The sequence below is a fragment of the Schistocerca piceifrons genome, chromosome 11 (assembly GCF_021461385.2).
Source record: "Schistocerca piceifrons isolate TAMUIC-IGC-003096 chromosome 11, iqSchPice1.1, whole genome shotgun sequence".
Classification (NCBI taxonomy): Eukaryota; Metazoa; Arthropoda; class Insecta; order Orthoptera; family Acrididae; genus Schistocerca; species Schistocerca piceifrons.
In genome coordinates this window covers 134212098-134238397 of record NC_060148.1, presented here as the reverse complement: position 1 = coordinate 134238397, position 26300 = coordinate 134212098, and the positions used below count along the sequence as shown (strand labels likewise).

At 50.3% G+C, this 26300-nt stretch overlaps 23 non-coding genes across 23 annotated transcripts; all 23 read left to right on the top strand.

Moving 5' to 3' along the window:
* Positions 1–464: 464 nt before the first annotated feature.
* LOC124720714 lies at positions 465–583 on the top strand. The gene has a single exon (XR_007006232.1). It is a non-coding gene; the product is annotated as a 5S ribosomal RNA (ribosomal RNA).
* A 1024-nt stretch (positions 584–1607) lies between these two features.
* On the top strand, positions 1608–1726 carry LOC124720713. Its single transcript, XR_007006231.1, has one exon. It is a non-coding gene; the product is annotated as a 5S ribosomal RNA (ribosomal RNA).
* Positions 1727–2750: 1024 nt separating this feature from the next.
* On the top strand, positions 2751–2869 carry LOC124720712. Its single transcript, XR_007006230.1, has one exon. It is a non-coding gene; the product is annotated as a 5S ribosomal RNA (ribosomal RNA).
* A 1025-nt stretch (positions 2870–3894) lies between these two features.
* Positions 3895–4013, top strand: LOC124720711. The gene has a single exon (XR_007006229.1). It is a non-coding gene; the product is annotated as a 5S ribosomal RNA (ribosomal RNA).
* A 1024-nt stretch (positions 4014–5037) lies between these two features.
* Positions 5038–5156, top strand: LOC124720710. The gene has a single exon (XR_007006228.1). It is a non-coding gene; the product is annotated as a 5S ribosomal RNA (ribosomal RNA).
* A 1024-nt stretch (positions 5157–6180) lies between these two features.
* Positions 6181–6299, top strand: LOC124720554. Its single transcript, XR_007006206.1, has one exon. It is a non-coding gene; the product is annotated as a 5S ribosomal RNA (ribosomal RNA).
* Positions 6300–7324: 1025 nt separating this feature from the next.
* On the top strand, positions 7325–7443 carry LOC124720553. Its single transcript, XR_007006205.1, has one exon. It is a non-coding gene; the product is annotated as a 5S ribosomal RNA (ribosomal RNA).
* Positions 7444–8468: 1025 nt separating this feature from the next.
* Positions 8469–8587, top strand: LOC124720552. The gene has a single exon (XR_007006204.1). It is a non-coding gene; the product is annotated as a 5S ribosomal RNA (ribosomal RNA).
* Positions 8588–9612: 1025 nt separating this feature from the next.
* On the top strand, positions 9613–9731 carry LOC124720708. Its single transcript, XR_007006227.1, has one exon. It is a non-coding gene; the product is annotated as a 5S ribosomal RNA (ribosomal RNA).
* Positions 9732–10755: 1024 nt separating this feature from the next.
* LOC124720551 lies at positions 10756–10874 on the top strand. The gene has a single exon (XR_007006203.1). It is a non-coding gene; the product is annotated as a 5S ribosomal RNA (ribosomal RNA).
* Positions 10875–11899: 1025 nt separating this feature from the next.
* LOC124720549 lies at positions 11900–12018 on the top strand. Its single transcript, XR_007006202.1, has one exon. It is a non-coding gene; the product is annotated as a 5S ribosomal RNA (ribosomal RNA).
* Positions 12019–13043: 1025 nt separating this feature from the next.
* On the top strand, positions 13044–13162 carry LOC124720696. The gene has a single exon (XR_007006226.1). It is a non-coding gene; the product is annotated as a 5S ribosomal RNA (ribosomal RNA).
* Positions 13163–14186: 1024 nt separating this feature from the next.
* LOC124720684 lies at positions 14187–14305 on the top strand. The gene has a single exon (XR_007006225.1). It is a non-coding gene; the product is annotated as a 5S ribosomal RNA (ribosomal RNA).
* Positions 14306–15317: 1012 nt separating this feature from the next.
* LOC124720548 lies at positions 15318–15436 on the top strand. The gene has a single exon (XR_007006201.1). It is a non-coding gene; the product is annotated as a 5S ribosomal RNA (ribosomal RNA).
* Positions 15437–16461: 1025 nt separating this feature from the next.
* On the top strand, positions 16462–16580 carry LOC124720671. The gene has a single exon (XR_007006224.1). It is a non-coding gene; the product is annotated as a 5S ribosomal RNA (ribosomal RNA).
* A 1024-nt stretch (positions 16581–17604) lies between these two features.
* LOC124720547 lies at positions 17605–17723 on the top strand. Its single transcript, XR_007006200.1, has one exon. It is a non-coding gene; the product is annotated as a 5S ribosomal RNA (ribosomal RNA).
* Positions 17724–18748: 1025 nt separating this feature from the next.
* Positions 18749–18867, top strand: LOC124720546. The gene has a single exon (XR_007006199.1). It is a non-coding gene; the product is annotated as a 5S ribosomal RNA (ribosomal RNA).
* Positions 18868–19892: 1025 nt separating this feature from the next.
* On the top strand, positions 19893–20011 carry LOC124720658. The gene has a single exon (XR_007006222.1). It is a non-coding gene; the product is annotated as a 5S ribosomal RNA (ribosomal RNA).
* Positions 20012–21035: 1024 nt separating this feature from the next.
* LOC124720646 lies at positions 21036–21154 on the top strand. The gene has a single exon (XR_007006221.1). It is a non-coding gene; the product is annotated as a 5S ribosomal RNA (ribosomal RNA).
* A 1024-nt stretch (positions 21155–22178) lies between these two features.
* LOC124720545 lies at positions 22179–22297 on the top strand. The gene has a single exon (XR_007006198.1). It is a non-coding gene; the product is annotated as a 5S ribosomal RNA (ribosomal RNA).
* Positions 22298–23322: 1025 nt separating this feature from the next.
* LOC124720544 lies at positions 23323–23441 on the top strand. Its single transcript, XR_007006197.1, has one exon. It is a non-coding gene; the product is annotated as a 5S ribosomal RNA (ribosomal RNA).
* Positions 23442–24466: 1025 nt separating this feature from the next.
* LOC124720634 lies at positions 24467–24585 on the top strand. The gene has a single exon (XR_007006220.1). It is a non-coding gene; the product is annotated as a 5S ribosomal RNA (ribosomal RNA).
* A 1024-nt stretch (positions 24586–25609) lies between these two features.
* On the top strand, positions 25610–25728 carry LOC124720622. The gene has a single exon (XR_007006219.1). It is a non-coding gene; the product is annotated as a 5S ribosomal RNA (ribosomal RNA).
* The last annotated feature ends 572 nt before the right edge of the window (positions 25729–26300 follow it).

Here is a 26300-nt window from a genome sequence, read left to right as displayed (position 1 = left end):
GCCGGCCGCGCGCCAGCCCTCCTGCGCTGGACGCCAGGGACAAGATGCGTCTTCCGCGAGTGTCGAAGGCTGCACGCGCCAAGCGGATGACAGGAGGTGCAACGAGAAGCTGCGCGTCTCACACACACGGCGGCGCGCCCGCTAGTTCGGCAGTCGCTCTGCTGGCACGTCGGATTGCGGAAGGAAGTGCTTAAAATTACAATTCTGTTCATGTTTTATGTTGTAAAGTTGTTAGCTTGTAACGATGTAATGTTAATAAATAAATTTATAAAGCTCACAAAAAAAAAATACACGAAGCACGTCCTTCCGGCTCATAAGTTTTGGAACTCAGGATTGCGTTCGCGCTAACGTGACGAATTGTCAATAAAAAAAAATGCGGCTGCTTTCGACCGAAAAGTAAGATTTTGTGTGTGTTGGGATAAGAACCGAATGCGAATTCTGCCATGCGCCTACATTATATGGGCGCCAACGGCCATACCATGTTGAGTACACCGGTTCTCGTCCGATCACCGAAGTTAAGCAACATCGGGCGTGGTTAGTACTTGGATGGGTGACCGCCTGGGAACACCACGTGCTGTTGGCTCCCCTTCATTTACTTTTTTTTTTTTATACCGCCCTCTTTCCATACCACCGTTCTGTTGTGACAAAGATTCTTGCTTAAGCATTTTAAACTACTGTAGTGACCATAAGGTACGAAATTGCAGTAAATGTCTCAGTTTGAGGGAGAATGTGCTAACCAAGTTCGCCAGGAAGTCTTTGAAAACGACAAAACAGTACGAATAGGCAGATATGTTCTGAAATACGTCAGCGCCTGTTGTTGTGTAGCGGTGTACAATTCCTACTTCGATATGTAATCATAAAGTTATTCTTTAGTCGTCTCGTCTCGTCTCCTCATCTCCTGCAGACGTTTCTTGTGCTTGCGCTGTTATATGGGCCACGACCCGAGCGGCAGCGAGCGGCAGTCGAGCAAAGTCGGGACAAGTCGGGACGGGGACAGGCACAGGGACAGGAATGGTGCGAATGCACTGCAAATTACGCAAACACCTCGTCTGAGGCGAGGCGAGGCGAGGCGAGGAAGCTCACATCGCCAGCAGTGGCGCCCTCCAACAAGACACTGCCACACCCCGCACAGGCCACACGCCGGCCGGCCGCGCGCCAGCCCTCCTGCGCTGGACGCCAGGGACAAGATGCGTCTTCCGCGAGTGTCGAAGGCTGCACGCGCCAAGCGGATGACAGGAGGTGCAACGAGAAGCTGCGCGTCTCACACACACGGCGGCGCGCCCGCTAGTTCGGCAGTCGCTCTGCTGGCACGTCGGATTGCGGAAGGAAGTGCTTAAAATTACAATTCTGTTCATGTTTTATGTTGTAAAGTTGTTAGCTTGTAACGATGTAATGTTAATAAATAAATTTATAAAGCTCACAAAAAAAAAATACACGAAGCACGTCCTTCCGGCTCATAAGTTTTGGAACTCAGGATTGCGTTCGCGCTAACGTGACGAATTGTCAATAAAAAAAAATGCGGCTGCTTTCGACCGAAAAGTAAGATTTTGTGTGTGTTGGGATAAGAACCGAATGCGAATTCTGCCATGCGCCTACATTATATGGGCGCCAACGGCCATACCATGTTGAGTACACCGGTTCTCGTCCGATCACCGAAGTTAAGCAACATCGGGCGTGGTTAGTACTTGGATGGGTGACCGCCTGGGAACACCACGTGCTGTTGGCTCCCCTTCATTTACTTTTTTTTTTTTATACCGCCCTCTTTCCATACCACCGTTCTGTTGTGACAAAGATTCTTGCTTAAGCATTTTAAACTACTGTAGTGACCATAAGGTACGAAATTGCAGTAAATGTCTCAGTTTGAGGGAGAATGTGCTAACCAAGTTCGCCAGGAAGTCTTTGAAAACGACAAAACAGTACGAATAGGCAGATATGTTCTGAAATACGTCAGCGCCTGTTGTTGTGTAGCGGTGTACAATTCCTACTTCGATATGTAATCATAAAGTTATTCTTTAGTCGTCTCGTCTCGTCTCCTCATCTCCTGCAGACGTTTCTTGTGCTTGCGCTGTTATATGGGCCACGACCCGAGCGGCAGCGAGCGGCAGTCGAGCAAAGTCGGGACAAGTCGGGACGGGGACAGGCACAGGGACAGGAATGGTGCGAATGCACTGCAAATTACGCAAACACCTCGTCTGAGGCGAGGCGAGGCGAGGCGAGGAAGCTCACATCGCCAGCAGTGGCGCCCTCCAACAAGACACTGCCACACCCCGCACAGGCCACACGCCGGCCGGCCGCGCGCCAGCCCTCCTGCGCTGGACGCCAGGGACAAGATGCGTCTTCCGCGAGTGTCGAAGGCTGCACGCGCCAAGCGGATGACAGGAGGTGCAACGAGAAGCTGCGCGTCTCACACACACGGCGGCGCGCCCGCTAGTTCGGCAGTCGCTCTGCTGGCACGTCGGATTGCGGAAGGAAGTGCTTAAAATTACAATTCTGTTCATGTTTTATGTTGTAAAGTTGTTAGCTTGTAACGATGTAATGTTAATAAATAAATTTATAAAGCTCACAAAAAAAAAATACACGAAGCACGTCCTTCCGGCTCATAAGTTTTGGAACTCAGGATTGCGTTCGCGCTAACGTGACGAATTGTCAATAAAAAAAAATGCGGCTGCTTTCGACCGAAAAGTAAGATTTTGTGTGTGTTGGGATAAGAACCGAATGCGAATTCTGCCATGCGCCTACATTATATGGGCGCCAACGGCCATACCATGTTGAGTACACCGGTTCTCGTCCGATCACCGAAGTTAAGCAACATCGGGCGTGGTTAGTACTTGGATGGGTGACCGCCTGGGAACACCACGTGCTGTTGGCTCCCCTTCATTTACTTTTTTTTTTTTATACCGCCCTCTTTCCATACCACCGTTCTGTTGTGACAAAGATTCTTGCTTAAGCATTTTAAACTACTGTAGTGACCATAAGGTACGAAATTGCAGTAAATGTCTCAGTTTGAGGGAGAATGTGCTAACCAAGTTCGCCAGGAAGTCTTTGAAAACGACAAAACAGTACGAATAGGCAGATATGTTCTGAAATACGTCAGCGCCTGTTGTTGTGTAGCGGTGTACAATTCCTACTTCGATATGTAATCATAAAGTTATTCTTTAGTCGTCTCGTCTCGTCTCCTCATCTCCTGCAGACGTTTCTTGTGCTTGCGCTGTTATATGGGCCACGACCCGAGCGGCAGCGAGCGGCAGTCGAGCAAAGTCGGGACAAGTCGGGACGGGGACAGGCACAGGGACAGGAATGGTGCGAATGCACTGCAAATTACGCAAACACCTCGTCTGAGGCGAGGCGAGGCGAGGCGAGGAAGCTCACATCGCCAGCAGTGGCGCCCTCCAACAAGACACTGCCACACCCCGCACAGGCCACACGCCGGCCGGCCGCGCGCCAGCCCTCCTGCGCTGGACGCCAGGGACAAGATGCGTCTTCCGCGAGTGTCGAAGGCTGCACGCGCCAAGCGGATGACAGGAGGTGCAACGAGAAGCTGCGCGTCTCACACACACGGCGGCGCGCCCGCTAGTTCGGCAGTCGCTCTGCTGGCACGTCGGATTGCGGAAGGAAGTGCTTAAAATTACAATTCTGTTCATGTTTTATGTTGTAAAGTTGTTAGCTTGTAACGATGTAATGTTAATAAATAAATTTATAAAGCTCACAAAAAAAAAAATACACGAAGCACGTCCTTCCGGCTCATAAGTTTTGGAACTCAGGATTGCGTTCGCGCTAACGTGACGAATTGTCAATAAAAAAAAATGCGGCTGCTTTCGACCGAAAAGTAAGATTTTGTGTGTGTTGGGATAAGAACCGAATGCGAATTCTGCCATGCGCCTACATTATATGGGCGCCAACGGCCATACCATGTTGAGTACACCGGTTCTCGTCCGATCACCGAAGTTAAGCAACATCGGGCGTGGTTAGTACTTGGATGGGTGACCGCCTGGGAACACCACGTGCTGTTGGCTCCCCTTCATTTACTTTTTTTTTTTTATACCGCCCTCTTTCCATACCACCGTTCTGTTGTGACAAAGATTCTTGCTTAAGCATTTTAAACTACTGTAGTGACCATAAGGTACGAAATTGCAGTAAATGTCTCAGTTTGAGGGAGAATGTGCTAACCAAGTTCGCCAGGAAGTCTTTGAAAACGACAAAACAGTACGAATAGGCAGATATGTTCTGAAATACGTCAGCGCCTGTTGTTGTGTAGCGGTGTACAATTCCTACTTCGATATGTAATCATAAAGTTATTCTTTAGTCGTCTCGTCTCGTCTCCTCATCTCCTGCAGACGTTTCTTGTGCTTGCGCTGTTATATGGGCCACGACCCGAGCGGCAGCGAGCGGCAGTCGAGCAAAGTCGGGACAAGTCGGGACGGGGACAGGCACAGGGACAGGAATGGTGCGAATGCACTGCAAATTACGCAAACACCTCGTCTGAGGCGAGGCGAGGCGAGGCGAGGAAGCTCACATCGCCAGCAGTGGCGCCCTCCAACAAGACACTGCCACACCCCGCACAGGCCACACGCCGGCCGGCCGCGCGCCAGCCCTCCTGCGCTGGACGCCAGGGACAAGATGCGTCTTCCGCGAGTGTCGAAGGCTGCACGCGCCAAGCGGATGACAGGAGGTGCAACGAGAAGCTGCGCGTCTCACACACACGGCGGCGCGCCCGCTAGTTCGGCAGTCGCTCTGCTGGCACGTCGGATTGCGGAAGGAAGTGCTTAAAATTACAATTCTGTTCATGTTTTATGTTGTAAAGTTGTTAGCTTGTAACGATGTAATGTTAATAAATAAATTTATAAAGCTCACAAAAAAAAAATACACGAAGCACGTCCTTCCGGCTCATAAGTTTTGGAACTCAGGATTGCGTTCGCGCTAACGTGACGAATTGTCAATAAAAAAAAATGCGGCTGCTTTCGACCGAAAAGTAAGATTTTGTGTGTGTTGGGATAAGAACCGAATGCGAATTCTGCCATGCGCCTACATTATATGGGCGCCAACGGCCATACCATGTTGAGTACACCGGTTCTCGTCCGATCACCGAAGTTAAGCAACATCGGGCGTGGTTAGTACTTGGATGGGTGACCGCCTGGGAACACCACGTGCTGTTGGCTCCCCTTCATTTACTTTTTTTTTTTTATACCGCCCTCTTTCCATACCACCGTTCTGTTGTGACAAAGATTCTTGCTTAAGCATTTTAAACTACTGTAGTGACCATAAGGTACGAAATTGCAGTAAATGTCTCAGTTTGAGGGAGAATGTGCTAACCAAGTTCGCCAGGAAGTCTTTGAAAACGACAAAACAGTACGAATAGGCAGATATGTTCTGAAATACGTCAGCGCCTGTTGTTGTGTAGCGGTGTACAATTCCTACTTCGATATGTAATCATAAAGTTATTCTTTAGTCGTCTCGTCTCGTCTCCTCATCTCCTGCAGACGTTTCTTGTGCTTGCGCTGTTATATGGGCCACGACCCGAGCGGCAGCGAGCGGCAGTCGAGCAAAGTCGGGACAAGTCGGGACGGGGACAGGCACAGGGACAGGAATGGTGCGAATGCACTGCAAATTACGCAAACACCTCGTCTGAGGCGAGGCGAGGCGAGGCGAGGAAGCTCACATCGCCAGCAGTGGCGCCCTCCAACAAGACACTGCCACACCCCGCACAGGCCACACGCCGGCCGGCCGCGCGCCAGCCCTCCTGCGCTGGACGCCAGGGACAAGATGCGTCTTCCGCGAGTGTCGAAGGCTGCACGCGCCAAGCGGATGACAGGAGGTGCAACGAGAAGCTGCGCGTCTCACACACACGGCGGCGCGCCCGCTAGTTCGGCAGTCGCTCTGCTGGCACGTCGGATTGCGGAAGGAAGTGCTTAAAATTACAATTCTGTTCATGTTTTATGTTGTAAAGTTGTTAGCTTGTAACGATGTAATGTTAATAAATAAATTTATAAAGCTCACAAAAAAAAAATACACGAAGCACGTCCTTCCGGCTCATAAGTTTTGGAACTCAGGATTGCGTTCGCGCTAACGTGACGAATTGTCAATAAAAAAAAATGCGGCTGCTTTCGACCGAAAAGTAAGATTTTGTGTGTGTTGGGATAAGAACCGAATGCGAATTCTGCCATGCGCCTACATTATATGGGCGCCAACGGCCATACCATGTTGAGTACACCGGTTCTCGTCCGATCACCGAAGTTAAGCAACATCGGGCGTGGTTAGTACTTGGATGGTTGACCGCCTGGGAACACCACGTGCTGTTGGCTCCCCTTCATTTACTTTTTTTTTTTTTATACCGCCCTCTTTCCATACCACCGTTCTGTTGTGACAAAGATTCTTGCTTAAGCATTTTAAACTACTGTAGTGACCATAAGGTACGAAATTGCAGTAAATGTCTCAGTTTGAGGGAGAATGTGCTAACCAAGTTCGCCAGGAAGTCTTTGAAAACGACAAAACAGTACGAATAGGCAGATATGTTCTGAAATACGTCAGCGCCTGTTGTTGTGTAGCGGTGTACAATTCCTACTTCGATATGTAATCATAAAGTTATTCTTTAGTCGTCTCGTCTCGTCTCCTCATCTCCTGCAGACGTTTCTTGTGCTTGCGCTGTTATATGGGCCACGACCCGAGCGGCAGCGAGCGGCAGTCGAGCAAAGTCGGGACAAGTCGGGACGGGGACAGGCACAGGGACAGGAATGGTGCGAATGCACTGCAAATTACGCAAACACCTCGTCTGAGGCGAGGCGAGGCGAGGCGAGGAAGCTCACATCGCCAGCAGTGGCGCCCTCCAACAAGACACTGCCACACCCCGCACAGGCCACACGCCGGCCGGCCGCGCGCCAGCCCTCCTGCGCTGGACGCCAGGGACAAGATGCGTCTTCCGCGAGTGTCGAAGGCTGCACGCGCCAAGCGGATGACAGGAGGTGCAACGAGAAGCTGCGCGTCTCACACACACGGCGGCGCGCCCGCTAGTTCGGCAGTCGCTCTGCTGGCACGTCGGATTGCGGAAGGAAGTGCTTAAAATTACAATTCTGTTCATGTTTTATGTTGTAAAGTTGTTAGCTTGTAACGATGTAATGTTAATAAATAAATTTATAAAGCTCACAAAAAAAAAATACACGAAGCACGTCCTTCCGGCTCATAAGTTTTGGAACTCAGGATTGCGTTCGCGCTAACGTGACGAATTGTCAATAAAAAAAAATGCGGCTGCTTTCGACCGAAAAGTAAGATTTTGTGTGTGTTGGGATAAGAACCGAATGCGAATTCTGCCATGCGCCTACATTATATGGGCGCCAACGGCCATACCATGTTGAGTACACCGGTTCTCGTCCGATCACCGAAGTTAAGCAACATCGGGCGTGGTTAGTACTTGGATGGTTGACCGCCTGGGAACACCACGTGCTGTTGGCTCCCCTTCATTTACTTTTTTTTTTTTTATACCGCCCTCTTTCCATACCACCGTTCTGTTGTGACAAAGATTCTTGCTTAAGCATTTTAAACTACTGTAGTGACCATAAGGTACGAAATTGCAGTAAATGTCTCAGTTTGAGGGAGAATGTGCTAACCAAGTTCGCCAGGAAGTCTTTGAAAACGACAAAACAGTACGAATAGGCAGATATGTTCTGAAATACGTCAGCGCCTGTTGTTGTGTAGCGGTGTACAATTCCTACTTCGATATGTAATCATAAAGTTATTCTTTAGTCGTCTCGTCTCGTCTCCTCATCTCCTGCAGACGTTTCTTGTGCTTGCGCTGTTATATGGGCCACGACCCGAGCGGCAGCGAGCGGCAGTCGAGCAAAGTCGGGACAAGTCGGGACGGGGACAGGCACAGGGACAGGAATGGTGCGAATGCACTGCAAATTACGCAAACACCTCGTCTGAGGCGAGGCGAGGCGAGGCGAGGAAGCTCACATCGCCAGCAGTGGCGCCCTCCAACAAGACACTGCCACACCCCGCACAGGCCACACGCCGGCCGGCCGCGCGCCAGCCCTCCTGCGCTGGACGCCAGGGACAAGATGCGTCTTCCGCGAGTGTCGAAGGCTGCACGCGCCAAGCGGATGACAGGAGGTGCAACGAGAAGCTGCGCGTCTCACACACACGGCGGCGCGCCCGCTAGTTCGGCAGTCGCTCTGCTGGCACGTCGGATTGCGGAAGGAAGTGCTTAAAATTACAATTCTGTTCATGTTTTATGTTGTAAAGTTGTTAGCTTGTAACGATGTAATGTTAATAAATAAATTTATAAAGCTCACAAAAAAAAAATACACGAAGCACGTCCTTCCGGCTCATAAGTTTTGGAACTCAGGATTGCGTTCGCGCTAACGTGACGAATTGTCAATAAAAAAAAATGCGGCTGCTTTCGACCGAAAAGTAAGATTTTGTGTGTGTTGGGATAAGAACCGAATGCGAATTCTGCCATGCGCCTACATTATATGGGCGCCAACGGCCATACCATGTTGAGTACACCGGTTCTCGTCCGATCACCGAAGTTAAGCAACATCGGGCGTGGTTAGTACTTGGATGGTTGACCGCCTGGGAACACCACGTGCTGTTGGCTCCCCTTCATTTACTTTTTTTTTTTTTATACCGCCCTCTTTCCATACCACCGTTCTGTTGTGACAAAGATTCTTGCTTAAGCATTTTAAACTACTGTAGTGACCATAAGGTACGAAATTGCAGTAAATGTCTCAGTTTGAGGGAGAATGTGCTAACCAAGTTCGCCAGGAAGTCTTTGAAAACGACAAAACAGTACGAATAGGCAGATATGTTCTGAAATACGTCAGCGCCTGTTGTTGTGTAGCGGTGTACAATTCCTACTTCGATATGTAATCATAAAGTTATTCTTTAGTCGTCTCGTCTCGTCTCCTCATCTCCTGCAGACGTTTCTTGTGCTTGCGCTGTTATATGGGCCACGACCCGAGCGGCAGCGAGCGGCAGTCGAGCAAAGTCGGGACAAGTCGGGACGGGGACAGGCACAGGGACAGGAATGGTGCGAATGCACTGCAAATTACGCAAACACCTCGTCTGAGGCGAGGCGAGGCGAGGCGAGGAAGCTCACATCGCCAGCAGTGGCGCCCTCCAACAAGACACTGCCACACCCCGCACAGGCCACACGCCGGCCGGCCGCGCGCCAGCCCTCCTGCGCTGGACGCCAGGGACAAGATGCGTCTTCCGCGAGTGTCGAAGGCTGCACGCGCCAAGCGGATGACAGGAGGTGCAACGAGAAGCTGCGCGTCTCACACACACGGCGGCGCGCCCGCTAGTTCGGCAGTCGCTCTGCTGGCACGTCGGATTGCGGAAGGAAGTGCTTAAAATTACAATTCTGTTCATGTTTTATGTTGTAAAGTTGTTAGCTTGTAACGATGTAATGTTAATAAATAAATTTATAAAGCTCACAAAAAAAAAATACACGAAGCACGTCCTTCCGGCTCATAAGTTTTGGAACTCAGGATTGCGTTCGCGCTAACGTGACGAATTGTCAATAAAAAAAAATGCGGCTGCTTTCGACCGAAAAGTAAGATTTTGTGTGTGTTGGGATAAGAACCGAATGCGAATTCTGCCATGCGCCTACATTATATGGGCGCCAACGGCCATACCATGTTGAGTACACCGGTTCTCGTCCGATCACCGAAGTTAAGCAACATCGGGCGTGGTTAGTACTTGGATGGGTGACCGCCTGGGAACACCACGTGCTGTTGGCTCCCCTTCATTTACTTTTTTTTTTTTATACCGCCCTCTTTCCATACCACCGTTCTGTTGTGACAAAGATTCTTGCTTAAGCATTTTAAACTACTGTAGTGACCATAAGGTACGAAATTGCAGTAAATGTCTCAGTTTGAGGGAGAATGTGCTAACCAAGTTCGCCAGGAAGTCTTTGAAAACGACAAAACAGTACGAATAGGCAGATATGTTCTGAAATACGTCAGCGCCTGTTGTTGTGTAGCGGTGTACAATTCCTACTTCGATATGTAATCATAAAGTTATTCTTTAGTCGTCTCGTCTCGTCTCCTCATCTCCTGCAGACGTTTCTTGTGCTTGCGCTGTTATATGGGCCACGACCCGAGCGGCAGCGAGCGGCAGTCGAGCAAAGTCGGGACAAGTCGGGACGGGGACAGGCACAGGGACAGGAATGGTGCGAATGCACTGCAAATTACGCAAACACCTCGTCTGAGGCGAGGCGAGGCGAGGCGAGGAAGCTCACATCGCCAGCAGTGGCGCCCTCCAACAAGACACTGCCACACCCCGCACAGGCCACACGCCGGCCGGCCGCGCGCCAGCCCTCCTGCGCTGGACGCCAGGGACAAGATGCGTCTTCCGCGAGTGTCGAAGGCTGCACGCGCCAAGCGGATGACAGGAGGTGCAACGAGAAGCTGCGCGTCTCACACACACGGCGGCGCGCCCGCTAGTTCGGCAGTCGCTCTGCTGGCACGTCGGATTGCGGAAGGAAGTGCTTAAAATTACAATTCTGTTCATGTTTTATGTTGTAAAGTTGTTAGCTTGTAACGATGTAATGTTAATAAATAAATTTATAAAGCTCACAAAAAAAAAATACACGAAGCACGTCCTTCCGGCTCATAAGTTTTGGAACTCAGGATTGCGTTCGCGCTAACGTGACGAATTGTCAATAAAAAAAAATGCGGCTGCTTTCGACCGAAAAGTAAGATTTTGTGTGTGTTGGGATAAGAACCGAATGCGAATTCTGCCATGCGCCTACATTATATGGGCGCCAACGGCCATACCATGTTGAGTACACCGGTTCTCGTCCGATCACCGAAGTTAAGCAACATCGGGCGTGGTTAGTACTTGGATGGTTGACCGCCTGGGAACACCACGTGCTGTTGGCTCCCCTTCATTTACTTTTTTTTTTTTTATACCGCCCTCTTTCCATACCACCGTTCTGTTGTGACAAAGATTCTTGCTTAAGCATTTTAAACTACTGTAGTGACCATAAGGTACGAAATTGCAGTAAATGTCTCAGTTTGAGGGAGAATGTGCTAACCAAGTTCGCCAGGAAGTCTTTGAAAACGACAAAACAGTACGAATAGGCAGATATGTTCTGAAATACGTCAGCGCCTGTTGTTGTGTAGCGGTGTACAATTCCTACTTCGATATGTAATCATAAAGTTATTCTTTAGTCGTCTCGTCTCGTCTCCTCATCTCCTGCAGACGTTTCTTGTGCTTGCGCTGTTATATGGGCCACGACCCGAGCGGCAGCGAGCGGCAGTCGAGCAAAGTCGGGACAAGTCGGGACGGGGACAGGCACAGGGACAGGAATGGTGCGAATGCACTGCAAATTACGCAAACACCTCGTCTGAGGCGAGGCGAGGCGAGGCGAGGAAGCTCACATCGCCAGCAGTGGCGCCCTCCAACAAGACACTGCCACACCCCGCACAGGCCACACGCCGGCCGGCCGCGCGCCAGCCCTCCTGCGCTGGACGCCAGGGACAAGATGCGTCTTCCGCGAGTGTCGAAGGCTGCACGCGCCAAGCGGATGACAGGAGGTGCAACGAGAAGCTGCGCGTCTCACACACACGGCGGCGCGCCCGCTAGTTCGGCAGTCGCTCTGCTGGCACGTCGGATTGCGGAAGGAAGTGCTTAAAATTACAATTCTGTTCATGTTTTATGTTGTAAAGTTGTTAGCTTGTAACGATGTAATGTTAATAAATAAATTTATAAAGCTCACAAAAAAAAAATACACGAAGCACGTCCTTCCGGCTCATAAGTTTTGGAACTCAGGATTGCGTTCGCGCTAACGTGACGAATTGTCAATAAAAAAAAATGCGGCTGCTTTCGACCGAAAAGTAAGATTTTGTGTGTGTTGGGATAAGAACCGAATGCGAATTCTGCCATGCGCCTACATTATATGGGCGCCAACGGCCATACCATGTTGAGTACACCGGTTCTCGTCCGATCACCGAAGTTAAGCAACATCGGGCGTGGTTAGTACTTGGATGGTTGACCGCCTGGGAACACCACGTGCTGTTGGCTCCCCTTCATTTACTTTTTTTTTTTTTATACCGCCCTCTTTCCATACCACCGTTCTGTTGTGACAAAGATTCTTGCTTAAGCATTTTAAACTACTGTAGTGACCATAAGGTACGAAATTGCAGTAAATGTCTCAGTTTGAGGGAGAATGTGCTAACCAAGTTCGCCAGGAAGTCTTTGAAAACGACAAAACAGTACGAATAGGCAGATATGTTCTGAAATACGTCAGCGCCTGTTGTTGTGTAGCGGTGTACAATTCCTACTTCGATATGTAATCATAAAGTTATTCTTTAGTCGTCTCGTCTCGTCTCCTCATCTCCTGCAGACGTTTCTTGTGCTTGCGCTGTTATATGGGCCACGACCCGAGCGGCAGCGAGCGGCAGTCGAGCAAAGTCGGGACAAGTCGGGACGGGGACAGGCACAGGGACAGGAATGGTGCGAATGCACTGCAAATTACGCAAACACCTCGTCTGAGGCGAGGCGAGGCGAGGCGAGGAAGCTCACATCGCCAGCAGTGGCGCCCTCCAACAAGACACTGCCACACCCCGCACAGGCCACACGCCGGCCGGCCGCGCGCCAGCCCTCCTGCGCTGGACGCCAGGGACAAGATGCGTCTTCCGCGAGTGTCGAAGGCTGCACGCGCCAAGCGGATGACAGGAGGTGCAACGAGAAGCTGCGCGTCTCACACACACGGCGGCGCGCCCGCTAGTTCGGCAGTCGCTCTGCTGGCACGTCGGATTGCGGAAGGAAGTGCTTAAAATTACAATTCTGTTCATGTTTTATGTTGTAAAGTTGTTAGCTTGTAACGATGTAATGTTAATAAATAAATTTATAAAGCTCACAAAAAAAAAATACACGAAGCACGTCCTTCCGGCTCATAAGTTTTGGAACTCAGGATTGCGTTCGCGCTAACGTGACGAATTGTCAATAAAAAAAAATGCGGCTGCTTTCGACCGAAAAGTAAGATTTTGTGTGTGTTGGGATAAGAACCGAATGCGAATTCTGCCATGCGCCTACATTATATGGGCGCCAACGGCCATACCATGTTGAGTACACCGGTTCTCGTCCGATCACCGAAGTTAAGCAACATCGGGCGTGGTTAGTACTTGGATGGGTGACCGCCTGGGAACACCACGTGCTGTTGGCTCCCCTTCATTTACTTTTTTTTTTTTATACCGCCCTCTTTCCATACCACCGTTCTGTTGTGACAAAGATTCTTGCTTAAGCATTTTAAACTACTGTAGTGACCATAAGGTACGAAATTGCAGTAAATGTCTCAGTTTGAGGGAGAATGTGCTAACCAAGTTCGCCAGGAAGTCTTTGAAAACGACAAAACAGTACGAATAGGCAGATATGTTCTGAAATACGTCAGCGCCTGTTGTTGTGTAGCGGTGTACAATTCCTACTTCGATATGTAATCATAAAGTTATTCTTTAGTCGTCTCGTCTCGTCTCCTCATCTCCTGCAGACGTTTCTTGTGCTTGCGCTGTTATATGGGCCACGACCCGAGCGGCAGCGAGCGGCAGTCGAGCAAAGTCGGGACAAGTCGGGACGGGGACAGGCACAGGGACAGGAATGGTGCGAATGCACTGCAAATTACGCAAACACCTCGTCTGAGGCGAGGCGAGGCGAGGCGAGGAAGCTCACATCGCCAGCAGTGGCGCCCTCCAACAAGACACTGCCACACCCCGCACAGGCCACACGCCGGCCGGCCGCGCGCCAGCCCTCCTGCGCTGGACGCCAGGGACAAGATGCGTCTTCCGCGAGTGTCGAAGGCTGCACGCGCCAAGCGGATGACAGGAGGTGCAACGAGAAGCTGCGCGTCTCACACACACGGCGGCGCGCCCGCTAGTTCGGCAGTCGCTCTGCTGGCACGTCGGATTGCGGAAGGAAGTGCTTAAAATTACAATTCTGTTCATGTTTTATGTTGTAAAGTTGTTAGCTTGTAACGATGTAATGTTAATAAATAAATTTATAAAGCTCACAAAAAAAAAATACACGAAGCACGTCCTTCCGGCTCATAAGTTTTGGAACTCAGGATTGCGTTCGCGCTAACGTGACGAATTGTCAATAAAAAAAAATGCGGCTGCTTTCGACCGAAAAGTAAGATTTTGTGTGTGTTGGGATAAGAACCGAATGCGAATTCTGCCATGCGCCTACATTATATGGGCGCCAACGGCCATACCATGTTGAGTACACCGGTTCTCGTCCGATCACCGAAGTTAAGCAACATCGGGCGTGGTTAGTACTTGGATGGGTGACCGCCTGGGAACACCACGTGCTGTTGGCTCCCCTTCATTTACTTTTTTTTTTTTTATACCGCCCTCTTTCCATACCACCGTTCTGTTGTGACAAAGATTCTTGCTTAAGCATTTTAAACTACTGTAGTGACCATAAGGTACGAAATTGCAGTAAAAGTCTCAGTTTGAGGGAGAATGTGCTAACCAAGTTCGCCAGGAAGTCTTTGAAAACGACAAAACAGTACGAATAGGCAGATATGTTCTGAAATACGTCAGCGCCTGTTGTTGTGTAGCGGTGTACAATTCCTACTTCGATATGTAATCAAAGTTATTCTTTAGTCGTCTCGTCTCGTCTCCTCATCTCCTGCAGACGTTTCTTGTGCTTGCGCTGTTATATGGGCCACGACCCGAGCGGCAGCGAGCAAAGTCGGGACAAGTCGGGACGGGGACAGGCACAGGGACAGGAATGGTGCGAATGCACTGCAAATTACGCAAACACCTCGTCTGAGGCGAGGCGAGGCGAGGCGAGGAAGCTCACATCGCCAGCAGTGGCGCCCTCCAACAAGACACTGCCACACCCCGCACAGGCCACACGCCGGCCGGCCGCGCGCCAGCCCTCCTGCGCTGGACGCCAGGGACAAGATGCGTCTTCCGCGAGTGTCGAAGGCTGCACGCGCCAAGCGGATGACAGGAGGTGCAACGAGAAGCTGCGCGTCTCACACACACGGCGGCGCGCCCGCTAGTTCGGCAGTCGCTCTGCTGGCACGTCGGATTGCGGAAGGAAGTGCTTAAAATTACAATTCTGTTCATGTTTTATGTTGTAAAGTTGTTAGCTTGTAACGATGTAATGTTAATAAATAAATTTATAAAGCTCACAAAAAAAAAATACACGAAGCACGTCCTTCCGGCTCATAAGTTTTGGAACTCAGGATTGCGTTCGCGCTAACGTGACGAATTGTCAATAAAAAAAAATGCGGCTGCTTTCGACCGAAAAGTAAGATTTTGTGTGTGTTGGGATAAGAACCGAATGCGAATTCTGCCATGCGCCTACATTATATGGGCGCCAACGGCCATACCATGTTGAGTACACCGGTTCTCGTCCGATCACCGAAGTTAAGCAACATCGGGCGTGGTTAGTACTTGGATGGTTGACCGCCTGGGAACACCACGTGCTGTTGGCTCCCCTTCATTTACTTTTTTTTTTTTTATACCGCCCTCTTTCCATACCACCGTTCTGTTGTGACAAAGATTCTTGCTTAAGCATTTTAAACTACTGTAGTGACCATAAGGTACGAAATTGCAGTAAATGTCTCAGTTTGAGGGAGAATGTGCTAACCAAGTTCGCCAGGAAGTCTTTGAAAACGACAAAACAGTACGAATAGGCAGATATGTTCTGAAATACGTCAGCGCCTGTTGTTGTGTAGCGGTGTACAATTCCTACTTCGATATGTAATCATAAAGTTATTCTTTAGTCGTCTCGTCTCGTCTCCTCATCTCCTGCAGACGTTTCTTGTGCTTGCGCTGTTATATGGGCCACGACCCGAGCGGCAGCGAGCGGCAGTCGAGCAAAGTCGGGACAAGTCGGGACGGGGACAGGCACAGGGACAGGAATGGTGCGAATGCACTGCAAATTACGCAAACACCTCGTCTGAGGCGAGGCGAGGCGAGGCGAGGAAGCTCACATCGCCAGCAGTGGCGCCCTCCAACAAGACACTGCCACACCCCGCACAGGCCACACGCCGGCCGGCCGCGCGCCAGCCCTCCTGCGCTGGACGCCAGGGACAAGATGCGTCTTCCGCGAGTGTCGAAGGCTGCACGCGCCAAGCGGATGACAGGAGGTGCAACGAGAAGCTGCGCGTCTCACACACACGGCGGCGCGCCCGCTAGTTCGGCAGTCGCTCTGCTGGCACGTCGGATTGCGGAAGGAAGTGCTTAAAATTACAATTCTGTTCATGTTTTATGTTGTAAAGTTGTTAGCTTGTAACGATGTAATGTTAATAAATAAATTTATAAAGCTCACAAAAAAAAAATACACGAAGCACGTCCTTCCGGCTCATAAGTTTTGGAACTCAGGATTGCGTTCGCGCTAACGTGACGAATTGTCAATAAAAAAAAATGCGGCTGCTTTCGACCGAAAAGTAAGATTTTGTGTGTGTTGGGATAAGAACCGAATGCGAATTCTGCCATGCGCCTACATTATATGGGCGCCAACGGCCATACCATGTTGAGTACACCGGTTCTCGTCCGATCACCGAAGTTAAGCAACATCGGGCGTGGTTAGTACTTGGATGGGTGACCGCCTGGGAACACCACGTGCTGTTGGCTCCCCTTCATTTACTTTTTTTTTTTTATACCGCCCTCTTTCCATACCACCGTTCTGTTGTGACAAAGATTCTTGCTTAAGCATTTTAAACTACTGTAGTGACCATAAGGTACGAAATTGCAGTAAATGTCTCAGTTTGAGGGAGAATGTGCTAACCAAGTTCGCCAGGAAGTCTTTGAAAACGACAAAACAGTACGAATAGGCAGATATGTTCTGAAATACGTCAGCGCCTGTTGTTGTGTAGCGGTGTACAATTCCTACTTCGATATGTAATCATAAAGTTATTCTTTAGTCGTCTCGTCTCGTCTCCTCATCTCCTGCAGACGTTTCTTGTGCTTGCGCTGTTATATGGGCCACGACCCGAGCGGCAGCGAGCGGCAGTCGAGCAAAGTCGGGACAAGTCGGGACGGGGACAGGCACAGGGACAGGAATGGTGCGAATGCACTGCAAATTACGCAAACACCTCGTCTGAGGCGAGGCGAGGCGAGGCGAGGAAGCTCACATCGCCAGCAGTGGCGCCCTCCAACAAGACACTGCCACACCCCGCACAGGCCACACGCCGGCCGGCCGCGCGCCAGCCCTCCTGCGCTGGACGCCAGGGACAAGATGCGTCTTCCGCGAGTGTCGAAGGCTGCACGCGCCAAGCGGATGACAGGAGGTGCAACGAGAAGCTGCGCGTCTCACACACACGGCGGCGCGCCCGCTAGTTCGGCAGTCGCTCTGCTGGCACGTCGGATTGCGGAAGGAAGTGCTTAAAATTACAATTCTGTTCATGTTTTATGTTGTAAAGTTGTTAGCTTGTAACGATGTAATGTTAATAAATAAATTTATAAAGCTCACAAAAAAAAAATACACGAAGCACGTCCTTCCGGCTCATAAGTTTTGGAACTCAGGATTGCGTTCGCGCTAACGTGACGAATTGTCAATAAAAAAAAATGCGGCTGCTTTCGACCGAAAAGTAAGATTTTGTGTGTGTTGGGATAAGAACCGAATGCGAATTCTGCCATGCGCCTACATTATATGGGCGCCAACGGCCATACCATGTTGAGTACACCGGTTCTCGTCCGATCACCGAAGTTAAGCAACATCGGGCGTGGTTAGTACTTGGATGGTTGACCGCCTGGGAACACCACGTGCTGTTGGCTCCCCTTCATTTACTTTTTTTTTTTTTATACCGCCCTCTTTCCATACCACCGTTCTGTTGTGACAAAGATTCTTGCTTAAGCATTTTAAACTACTGTAGTGACCATAAGGTACGAAATTGCAGTAAATGTCTCAGTTTGAGGGAGAATGTGCTAACCAAGTTCGCCAGGAAGTCTTTGAAAACGACAAAACAGTACGAATAGGCAGATATGTTCTGAAATACGTCAGCGCCTGTTGTTGTGTAGCGGTGTACAATTCCTACTTCGATATGTAATCATAAAGTTATTCTTTAGTCGTCTCGTCTCGTCTCCTCATCTCCTGCAGACGTTTCTTGTGCTTGCGCTGTTATATGGGCCACGACCCGAGCGGCAGCGAGCGGCAGTCGAGCAAAGTCGGGACAAGTCGGGACGGGGACAGGCACAGGGACAGGAATGGTGCGAATGCACTGCAAATTACGCAAACACCTCGTCTGAGGCGAGGCGAGGCGAGGCGAGGAAGCTCACATCGCCAGCAGTGGCGCCCTCCAACAAGACACTGCCACACCCCGCACAGGCCACACGCCGGCCGGCCGCGCGCCAGCCCTCCTGCGCTGGACGCCAGGGACAAGATGCGTCTTCCGCGAGTGTCGAAGGCTGCACGCGCCAAGCGGATGACAGGAGGTGCAACGAGAAGCTGCGCGTCTCACACACACGGCGGCGCGCCCGCTAGTTCGGCAGTCGCTCTGCTGGCACGTCGGATTGCGGAAGGAAGTGCTTAAAATTACAATTCTGTTCATGTTTTATGTTGTAAAGTTGTTAGCTTGTAACGATGTAATGTTAATAAATAAATTTATAAAGCTCACAAAAAAAAAATACACGAAGCACGTCCTTCCGGCTCATAAGTTTTGGAACTCAGGATTGCGTTCGCGCTAACGTGACGAATTGTCAATAAAAAAAAATGCGGCTGCTTTCGACCGAAAAGTAAGATTTTGTGTGTGTTGGGATAAGAACCGAATGCGAATTCTGCCATGCGCCTACATTATATGGGCGCCAACGGCCATACCATGTTGAGTACACCGGTTCTCGTCCGATCACCGAAGTTAAGCAACATCGGGCGTGGTTAGTACTTGGATGGTTGACCGCCTGGGAACACCACGTGCTGTTGGCTCCCCTTCATTTACTTTTTTTTTTTTTATACCGCCCTCTTTCCATACCACCGTTCTGTTGTGACAAAGATTCTTGCTTAAGCATTTTAAACTACTGTAGTGACCATAAGGTACGAAATTGCAGTAAATGTCTCAGTTTGAGGGAGAATGTGCTAACCAAGTTCGCCAGGAAGTCTTTGAAAACGACAAAACAGTACGAATAGGCAGATATGTTCTGAAATACGTCAGCGCCTGTTGTTGTGTAGCGGTGTACAATTCCTACTTCGATATGTAATCATAAAGTTATTCTTTAGTCGTCTCGTCTCGTCTCCTCATCTCCTGCAGACGTTTCTTGTGCTTGCGCTGTTATATGGGCCACGACCCGAGCGGCAGCGAGCGGCAGTCGAGCAAAGTCGGGACAAGTCGGGACGGGGACAGGCACAGGGACAGGAATGGTGCGAATGCACTGCAAATTACGCAAACACCTCGTCTGAGGCGAGGCGAGGCGAGGCGAGGAAGCTCACATCGCCAGCAGTGGCGCCCTCCAACAAGACACTGCCACACCCCGCACAGGCCACACGCCGGCCGGCCGCGCGCCAGCCCTCCTGCGCTGGACGCCAGGGACAAGATGCGTCTTCCGCGAGTGTCGAAGGCTGCACGCGCCAAGCGGATGACAGGAGGTGCAACGAGAAGCTGCGCGTCTCACACACACGGCGGCGCGCCCGCTAGTTCGGCAGTCGCTCTGCTGGCACGTCGGATTGCGGAAGGAAGTGCTTAAAATTACAATTCTGTTCATGTTTTATGTTGTAAAGTTGTTAGCTTGTAACGATGTAATGTTAATAAATAAATTTATAAAGCTCACAAAAAAAAAATACACGAAGCACGTCCTTCCGGCTCATAAGTTTTGGAACTCAGGATTGCGTTCGCGCTAACGTGACGAATTGTCAATAAAAAAAAATGCGGCTGCTTTCGACCGAAAAGTAAGATTTTGTGTGTGTTGGGATAAGAACCGAATGCGAATTCTGCCATGCGCCTACATTATATGGGCGCCAACGGCCATACCATGTTGAGTACACCGGTTCTCGTCCGATCACCGAAGTTAAGCAACATCGGGCGTGGTTAGTACTTGGATGGGTGACCGCCTGGGAACACCACGTGCTGTTGGCTCCCCTTCATTTACTTTTTTTTTTTTATACCGCCCTCTTTCCATACCACCGTTCTGTTGTGACAAAGATTCTTGCTTAAGCATTTTAAACTACTGTAGTGACCATAAGGTACGAAATTGCAGTAAATGTCTCAGTTTGAGGGAGAATGTGCTAACCAAGTTCGCCAGGAAGTCTTTGAAAACGACAAAACAGTACGAATAGGCAGATATGTTCTGAAATACGTCAGCGCCTGTTGTTGTGTAGCGGTGTACAATTCCTACTTCGATATGTAATCATAAAGTTATTCTTTAGTCGTCTCGTCTCGTCTCCTCATCTCCTGCAGACGTTTCTTGTGCTTGCGCTGTTATATGGGCCACGACCCGAGCGGCAGCGAGCGGCAGTCGAGCAAAGTCGGGACAAGTCGGGACGGGGACAGGCACAGGGACAGGAATGGTGCGAATGCACTGCAAATTACGCAAACACCTCGTCTGAGGCGAGGCGAGGCGAGGCGAGGAAGCTCACATCGCCAGCAGTGGCGCCCTCCAACAAGACACTGCCACACCCCGCACAGGCCACACGCCGGCCGGCCGCGCGCCAGCCCTCCTGCGCTGGACGCCAGGGACAAGATGCGTCTTCCGCGAGTGTCGAAGGCTGCACGCGCCAAGCGGATGACAGGAGGTGCAACGAGAAGCTGCGCGTCTCACACACACGGCGGCGCGCCCGCTAGTTCGGCAGTCGCTCTGCTGGCACGTCGGATTGCGGAAGGAAGTGCTTAAAATTACAATTCTGTTCATGTTTTATGTTGTAAAGTTGTTAGCTTGTAACGATGTAATGTTAATAAATAAATTTATAAAGCTCACAAAAAAAAAATACACGAAGCACGTCCTTCCGGCTCATAAGTTTTGGAACTCAGGATTGCGTTCGCGCTAACGTGACGAATTGTCAATAAAAAAAAATGCGGCTGCTTTCGACCGAAAAGTAAGATTTTGTGTGTGTTGGGATAAGAACCGAATGCGAATTCTGCCATGCGCCTACATTATATGGGCGCCAACGGCCATACCATGTTGAGTACACCGGTTCTCGTCCGATCACCGAAGTTAAGCAACATCGGGCGTGGTTAGTACTTGGATGGGTGACCGCCTGGGAACACCACGTGCTGTTGGCTCCCCTTCATTTACTTTTTTTTTTTTATACCGCCCTCTTTCCATACCACCGTTCTGTTGTGACAAAGATTCTTGCTTAAGCATTTTAAACTACTGTAGTGACCATAAGGTACGAAATTGCAGTAAATGTCTCAGTTTGAGGGAGAATGTGCTAACCAAGTTCGCCAGGAAGTCTTTGAAAACGACAAAACAGTACGAATAGGCAGATATGTTCTGAAATACGTCAGCGCCTGTTGTTGTGTAGCGGTGTACAATTCCTACTTCGATATGTAATCATAAAGTTATTCTTTAGTCGTCTCGTCTCGTCTCCTCATCTCCTGCAGACGTTTCTTGTGCTTGCGCTGTTATATGGGCCACGACCCGAGCGGCAGCGAGCGGCAGTCGAGCAAAGTCGGGACAAGTCGGGACGGGGACAGGCACAGGGACAGGAATGGTGCGAATGCACTGCAAATTACGCAAACACCTCGTCTGAGGCGAGGCGAGGCGAGGCGAGGAAGCTCACATCGCCAGCAGTGGCGCCCTCCAACAAGACACTGCCACACCCCGCACAGGCCACACGCCGGCCGGCCGCGCGCCAGCCCTCCTGCGCTGGACGCCAGGGACAAGATGCGTCTTCCGCGAGTGTCGAAGGCTGCACGCGCCAAGCGGATGACAGGAGGTGCAACGAGAAGCTGCGCGTCTCACACACACGGCGGCGCGCCCGCTAGTTCGGCAGTCGCTCTGCTGGCACGTCGGATTGCGGAAGGAAGTGCTTAAAATTACAATTCTGTTCATGTTTTATGTTGTAAAGTTGTTAGCTTGTAACGATGTAATGTTAATAAATAAATTTATAAAGCTCACAAAAAAAAAATACACGAAGCACGTCCTTCCGGCTCATAAGTTTTGGAACTCAGGATTGCGTTCGCGCTAACGTGACGAATTGTCAATAAAAAAAAATGCGGCTGCTTTCGACCGAAAAGTAAGATTTTGTGTGTGTTGGGATAAGAACCGAATGCGAATTCTGCCATGCGCCTACATTATATGGGCGCCAACGGCCATACCATGTTGAGTACACCGGTTCTCGTCCGATCACCGAAGTTAAGCAACATCGGGCGTGGTTAGTACTTGGATGGTTGACCGCCTGGGAACACCACGTGCTGTTGGCTCCCCTTCATTTACTTTTTTTTTTTTTATACCGCCCTCTTTCCATACCACCGTTCTGTTGTGACAAAGATTCTTGCTTAAGCATTTTAAACTACTGTAGTGACCATAAGGTACGAAATTGCAGTAAATGTCTCAGTTTGAGGGAGAATGTGCTAACCAAGTTCGCCAGGAAGTCTTTGAAAACGACAAAACAGTACGAATAGGCAGATATGTTCTGAAATACGTCAGCGCCTGTTGTTGTGTAGCGGTGTACAATTCCTACTTCGATATGTAATCATAAAGTTATTCTTTAGTCGTCTCGTCTCGTCTCCTCATCTCCTGCAGACGTTTCTTGTGCTTGCGCTGTTATATGGGCCACGACCCGAGCGGCAGCGAGCGGCAGTCGAGCAAAGTCGGGACAAGTCGGGACGGGGACAGGCACAGGGACAGGAATGGTGCGAATGCACTGCAAATTACGCAAACACCTCGTCTGAGGCGAGGCGAGGCGAGGCGAGGAAGCTCACATCGCCAGCAGTGGCGCCCTCCAACAAGACACTGCCACACCCCGCACAGGCCACACGCCGGCCGGCCGCGCGCCAGCCCTCCTGCGCTGGACGCCAGGGACAAGATGCGTCTTCCGCGAGTGTCGAAGGCTGCACGCGCCAAGCGGATGACAGGAGGTGCAACGAGAAGCTGCGCGTCTCACACACACGGCGGCGCGCCCGCTAGTTCGGCAGTCGCTCTGCTGGCACGTCGGATTGCGGAAGGAAGTGCTTAAAATTACAATTCTGTTCATGTTTTATGTTGTAAAGTTGTTAGCTTGTAACGATGTAATGTTAATAAATAAATTTATAAAGCTCACAAAAAAAAAATACACGAAGCACGTCCTTCCGGCTCATAAGTTTTGGAACTCAGGATTGCGTTCGCGCTAACGTGACGAATTGTCAATAAAAAAAAATGCGGCTGCTTTCGACCGAAAAGTAAGATTTTGTGTGTGTTGGGATAAGAACCGAATGCGAATTCTGCCATGCGCCTACATTATATGGGCGCCAACGGCCATACCATGTTGAGTACACCGGTTCTCGTCCGATCACCGAAGTTAAGCAACATCGGGCGTGGTTAGTACTTGGATGGTTGACCGCCTGGGAACACCACGTGCTGTTGGCTCCCCTTCATTTACTTTTTTTTTTTTTATACCGCCCTCTTTCCATACCACCGTTCTGTTGTGACAAAGATTCTTGCTTAAGCATTTTAAACTACTGTAGTGACCATAAGGTACGAAATTGCAGTAAATGTCTCAGTTTGAGGGAGAATGTGCTAACCAAGTTCGCCAGGAAGTCTTTGAAAACGACAAAACAGTACGAATAGGCAGATATGTTCTGAAATACGTCAGCGCCTGTTGTTGTGTAGCGGTGTACAATTCCTACTTCGATATGTAATCATAAAGTTATTCTTTAGTCGTCTCGTCTCGTCTCCTCATCTCCTGCAGACGTTTCTTGTGCTTGCGCTGTTATATGGGCCACGACCCGAGCGGCAGCGAGCGGCAGTCGAGCAAAGTCGGGACAAGTCGGGACGGGGACAGGCACAGGGACAGGAATGGTGCGAATGCACTGCAAATTACGCAAACACCTCGTCTGAGGCGAGGCGAGGCGAGGCGAGGAAGCTCACATCGCCAGCAGTGGCGCCCTCCAACAAGACACTGCCACACCCCGCACAGGCCACACGCCGGCCGGCCGCGCGCCAGCCCTCCTGCGCTGGACGCCAGGGACAAGATGCGTCTTCCGCGAGTGTCGAAGGCTGCACGCGCCAAGCGGATGACAGGAGGTGCAACGAGAAGCTGCGCGTCTCACACACACGGCGGCGCGCCCGCTAGTTCGGCAGTCGCTCTGCTGGCACGTCGGATTGCGGAAGGAAGTGCTTAAAATTACAATTCTGTTCATGTTTTATGTTGTAAAGTTGTTAGCTTGTAACGATGTAATGTTAATAAATAAATTTATAAAGCTCACAAAAAAAAAATACACGAAGCACGTCCTTCCGGCTCATAAGTTTTGGAACTCAGGATTGCGTTCGCGCTAACGTGACGAATTGTCAATAAAAAAAAATGCGGCTGCTTTCGACCGAAAAGTAAGATTTTGTGTGTGTTGGGATAAGAACCGAATGCGAATTCTGCCATGCGCCTACATTATATGGGCGCCAACGGCCATACCATGTTGAGTACACCGGTTCTCGTCCGATCACCGAAGTTAAGCAACATCGGGCGTGGTTAGTACTTGGATGGGTGACCGCCTGGGAACACCACGTGCTGTTGGCTCCCCTTCATTTACTTTTTTTTTTTTATACCGCCCTCTTTCCATACCACCGTTCTGTTGTGACAAAGATTCTTGCTTAAGCATTTTAAACTACTGTAGTGACCATAAGGTACGAAATTGCAGTAAATGTCTCAGTTTGAGGGAGAATGTGCTAACCAAGTTCGCCAGGAAGTCTTTGAAAACGACAAAACAGTACGAATAGGCAGATATGTTCTGAAATACGTCAGCGCCTGTTGTTGTGTAGCGGTGTACAATTCCTACTTCGATATGTAATCATAAAGTTATTCTTTAGTCGTCTCGTCTCGTCTCCTCATCTCCTGCAGACGTTTCTTGTGCTTGCGCTGTTATATGGGCCACGACCCGAGCGGCAGCGAGCGGCAGTCGAGCAAAGTCGGGACAAGTCGGGACGGGGACAGGCACAGGGACAGGAATGGTGCGAATGCACTGCAAATTACGCAAACACCTCGTCTGAGGCGAGGCGAGGCGAGGCGAGGAAGCTCACATCGCCAGCAGTGGCGCCCTCCAACAAGACACTGCCACACCCCGCACAGGCCACACGCCGGCCGGCCGCGCGCCAGCCCTCCTGCGCTGGACGCCAGGGACAAGATGCGTCTTCCGCGAGTGTCGAAGGCTGCACGCGCCAAGCGGATGACAGGAGGTGCAACGAGAAGCTGCGCGTCTCACACACACGGCGGCGCGCCCGCTAGTTCGGCAGTCGCTCTGCTGGCACGTCGGATTGCGGAAGGAAGTGCTTAAAATTACAATTCTGTTCATGTTTTATGTTGTAAAGTTGTTAGCTTGTAACGATGTAATGTTAATAAATAAATTTATAAAGCTCACAAAAAAAAAATACACGAAGCACGTCCTTCCGGCTCATAAGTTTTGGAACTCAGGATTGCGTTCGCGCTAACGTGACGAATTGTCAATAAAAAAAAATGCGGCTGCTTTCGACCGAAAAGTAAGATTTTGTGTGTGTTGGGATAAGAACCGAATGCGAATTCTGCCATGCGCCTACATTATATGGGCGCCAACGGCCATACCATGTTGAGTACACCGGTTCTCGTCCGATCACCGAAGTTAAGCAACATCGGGCGTGGTTAGTACTTGGATGGGTGACCGCCTGGGAACACCACGTGCTGTTGGCTCCCCTTCATTTACTTTTTTTTTTTTATACCGCCCTCTTTCCATACCACCGTTCTGTTGTGACAAAGATTCTTGCTTAAGCATTTTAAACTACTGTAGTGACCATAAGGTACGAAATTGCAGTAAATGTCTCAGTTTGAGGGAGAATGTGCTAACCAAGTTCGCCAGGAAGTCTTTGAAAACGACAAAACAGTACGAATAGGCAGATATGTTCTGAAATACGTCAGCGCCTGTTGTTGTGTAGCGGTGTACAATTCCTACTTCGATATGTAATCATAAAGTTATTCTTTAGTCGTCTCGTCTCGTCTCCTCATCTCCTGCAGACGTTTCTTGTGCTTGCGCTGTTATATGGGCCACGACCCGAGCGGCAGCGAGCGGCAGTCGAGCAAAGTCGGGACAAGTCGGGACGGGGACAGGCACAGGGACAGGAATGGTGCGAATGCACTGCAAATTACGCAAACACCTCGTCTGAGGCGAGGCGAGGCGAGGCGAGGAAGCTCACATCGCCAGCAGTGGCGCCCTCCAACAAGACACTGCCACACCCCGCACAGGCCACACGCCGGCCGGCCGCGCG